This window comes from Mesoplodon densirostris, chromosome 4, assembly GCF_025265405.1.
Source record: "Mesoplodon densirostris isolate mMesDen1 chromosome 4, mMesDen1 primary haplotype, whole genome shotgun sequence".
NCBI classification, from domain to species: Eukaryota; Metazoa; Chordata; class Mammalia; order Artiodactyla; family Ziphiidae; genus Mesoplodon; species Mesoplodon densirostris.
Window position 1 is genome coordinate 5,871,631 of NC_082664.1, and position 4,026 is coordinate 5,875,656.

The 4,026-nt window shown below is 51.6% G+C and overlaps 1 pseudogene; it reads right to left on the reverse strand.

The window, feature by feature from the left end:
• Positions 1–3,137: 3,137 nt before the first annotated feature.
• On the reverse strand, positions 3,138–3,300 carry LOC132488976 (DNA-directed RNA polymerases I, II, and III subunit RPABC4-like; annotated as a pseudogene).
• Between the last annotated feature and the right edge of the window lie 726 nt (positions 3,301–4,026).

The following is a 4,026-nucleotide window of genomic DNA, read 5'->3' on the forward strand; positions in this document are numbered from 1 at the left end:
TGTGGGGCTGCGGCCCTGTCGCCCACCGCTTCCCCCTCTGCATCCGGCTCTCTCTCCTCTCGAGTCTCTCCTTTCTGCACCTTGTCTCCCTGGCTTCTTCCCGGGCTTTCCTCTCCTCCTCTGTTGTTTTCCCTTTTCCTGTCCCCTATGTCATCCTTCCCTCCCCGGCTTCACTGGCTCCTCCCTTTCCAGTATAAAGTTAATGTATATGCTTCACGCTTGTTCTATTTATTGGCTGTGGCTTCGTGTGTTATTAATAGAGCAGTAGATAAGTTATGGTTTGGAGCTTCTTTTCCCCTAGAAATATTCCAGCCCAAGTTACTTTTTCAGTCAATGGGCTTTAATTGATTTTTCTCCCCCATCAATGATCTACAGAAAAGCTCCCCACTGCCCTGTGAAATACAGGCCTGGGAAGGAGGCCCAGAGACTCAGTTCTGTGGGAGCTGAACTCTGGCCCTCTCCAGCCCCCCAACTCCACACTTTCCCCGCCACCCACCCACTGCACCGACCAAAACCTGGGAACAGGCCTTCTCCCTCCCCATCCAGTCCCTGGACCAGCAGCATCGGGTCCTTGGGGAGTTTTTCTCCCTCTGCCTCCTGGGAAGGAGGATGGGCTGGGCACCTTCTTCCCAGCTCTGCTTCCCAGACTCCCTGGTCCCTGGGGTTCTGGGTGAAAATTGGGTTTCTTCGACCAGATTCTCAATTTTGGAAGGCTGAAATAAAGTGTCGGCCTTGCCGTGTACAGGCATAGGCGGTGTGTAAATGACAGGCTGAATGTAAAGCAGGAGGTGGCCGTGCAGCTAGTTCATTCCTTCATTCGTTTGTTCGTTGGTCCTACCCCCTCTCTGACGCTGAGGGCTGTTTTGCGTTGGGAATTGGAAAGACAGAGGCTTTGGAGGGAAATCACTTCCAGTCCAGTTCCCATATTAAGCACCCCTCCGTGCAAGGCTTCCCAGTACTTGGTTTTCTGGCGAGAAAGATCACAGAGATGCCAGGGCATCCACGGCTGTACCTCCAGCCGTCACCCTGCTTTCTGATCCCTGGGTCAGCTCCCTGCTGCACACCTTTGAATTCGGCAATCCCGGTGGTGTCCTTCCTGGTCTGGGCCCTTGTTCGTGGTGCAGCCATTCCTGGATCTCTGGCCCATTGTTTTCAGCCCATCCAGTGATTTTGTAAATTAATTCCCTGTGTTAACCCCTGTCGGTTTAAAATATAACCAGTGCAGGGGTTCCCTGGTGGTGCAGTGGTTAAGAATCCGCCTGCCGATGCGGGGGACACGAGTTCGAGCCCTGGTCCAGGAAGATCCCACATGCCGCGGAGCCACTAAGCCTGTGCGCCACAATGACTGAGCCTGCACTCTAGAGCCCACGAGCCACAACTACTGAAGCCCGTGCACCTAGAGCCCATGCTCTGCAACAAGAGAAACCCCCTGCACTGCAGTGAAGAGTAGCCCCCGTTCACCGCAACTAGAGAAAGCCCGCATGCAGCAACAAAGACCCAACACAGCCAAAAATAAATAAATTTATTTTTTAAATAAATAAATAAAATAAGAAATATAACCACTGCAGAGAGAGAGCCTGCTAAGGACTAAATGTTTCCCCAAGCAAAATTCATGTGTTGAAATCCAGTCTCCAATGTGATGGTATTAATTAAGAGGTGGGACTTTTGGGAGGTGATTAGGTCTCGAGACTGGAGCCCTTGTGAATGGGATTAGTGCCCTAGTGGACCCCAGAGAGCTCTGCTCGTCTGCCCTGAGAGGACACAGTGAGGCAACGGGCATCTGCAGCTAGGAAGAGACCTCTCACCAGGACCCGGCCGTGCTGGCACCCTGACCTCAGGCTTCCAGCCTCCAGAACTGTGGGAAATAAATATCTGTTGTTTATAAGCCACCCAGCCTATGGTACTGTGTTTCAGCGGCCTGGCCAAGACAGAGCCGTCTCTCACCATCCGCACTGGGCAGCAACCCCTCCCCATTATTCCTTCTCCCTTCCCCTGCAGCATCGTGGCGTGTAGTTCCGTACTGCCTTGGGTACCTGTTGTTTCTCTCTCCTCCTTCCATTGTTAGCAAGCAGCTAGTTTCCCAGGGCTTGCACAGAGAGGTGCTTAATATGGGATCTGGACTAAAGTGACCCCCTTCCCAGAGCCTCTGTCTTTCTGATTCCCAATGTAACACCGGTCAGGGAAGGCATAGAACTAACTAGCTGTCACTTCCTGCTTTAAACTCAGCCTATCATGTACACACTGCCTATACCTGGGGGTGGTTTAACACCTGGCCCGGGCCCCCTGCCCTTAAACCTAGTTGCTGGTTGGTTTTAACAAAGCTCTGATCCCAAAGCCCATCAAGGAATTCTAGCAGGACCTGGGTCACGGGTGTGGCTCTGTCCTCAGGGCAGGTTCTGGCCTACCTCAGGGACAAAGAAACTCCTCTGCCTTAAATGAGGCTGGAATCTGTATCAGCTCAAAAGTTGTAAAACAAATACGAGCTATTTCTGGAGTGGAACAACTGCCTCGGGATCCAGGTGAGGTGAGGAAGCCGCCTGGATTCGCAGGAGAGGCAAGTGGGCACACAGGACGGAGGTGCCTTCCTGGAGCTACAGTAGGCCGGCTGGCCCTTTCAGTGGGAATCTGCACTGTCGGGCTTCCAAATGACCTTAAACCTTTCCGAGTTAACTGGGACAAAAGGGTGTGAAGGCAAGGGGAGAGGAGGCCAAGCAGCCTGTGCTTGTGTGGGCTCGTGGGTTCGAGTGGCTTTGGACCCTGTGACGTGAGCCTGACCCTGCCTTACCTCATGGTTGTGGAGGGAAACAGCGCAGGAGCCACTAAGTGCGAGCTGTGGGAAGCCCCGCATCTGCTGTGCTATTTTTTTTTAATTGAACTAAAAAATAATCTCTCTATACAGTATAAACTTTTTCGTCTTCTTTTTTTTTGCCCGCGCCTTGCGGCTGGCGGGATCTTAGTTCCCCGACCAGGGATCAAACCCTGGCCCAATATAAACTGTTAATAGGTACCCAAATACAATATGGTTTTTCAAATGAAATCATGTGTATAACATTGTATTCATAAAGTACACTAATCAAAAGCTATACATTAACAGCAAATCCAAATCCAAATGGAGATATTCCTCTGAATTCCACATTTCATCGAGCGTCAGAAACCACCAGTCTTTTAGTCCTTGTGCATTATTCTGTATCTGCATCGGATTGGATCCCTGGATTTTATTTCATTTTCTGTGGGACATTCTCCACAGATAGGTATCATCATCTGCTGCTTTGGGGGTTGCACATCCTTCTGGGTGTCCATTGTTGTCCCCACATAGCACGGAAAAACTTGTCTACGCCTCCAAACAGATTCCTGCTCACTGCTGTGTCCTGCTGGGCTTTGACCGTGGATGAGCTGGACTTCTCCAGTGCCTGCCTGCTCCAGCTTGACCATTCTTTGCTTCTGTGGCTGCGTCCTAAATGCGACCCAAGCTGGACACTGACTAGGAAGAACAAGGCCACCGTTGCTTCTTTACTAGCTGTGTGACCTTGGACAGGTGACCTAACGTCTCTGAGCCACAGTGGGGAAACAGGCCTGGCTTTCAGGGCACTTGTAAGAATGAGGTGAGGTTCTGTATGTAAAGCAGCTTAGCTTGGCGCCAGGGGGAGGAGGGGGCGGGCCCTAGCCCACAATCAGAGACCTGGATTCTATTTATCTCTGCTAACTCCATGTGACCTTGGGTAAGTAAGTCCCCTCTGGGTTGAAATGGACTTATTTTGTGATATCTGTGAAAAATACCCCCCAAAAAGTCACAACGTGGCCCATTTCGCTAGTTTCTACATGGCCTTTTATCTGTAACTTGCAGTAGCATCCAGGGGCTCAGGACCCAGGGTGGGGAGACTGCAGACCAAGGAGCGCTCCTCAGCAGGACCAGGGCGGGGGCTCCTAGATGGGGCCTCTGTGGTGGGATCAGCTGGTTGTGGAGGCCATCCTCATGGAAGACAGCCACCAGCCTGGAGGCTTGTCATTAACTTACCCAGGAGCTCA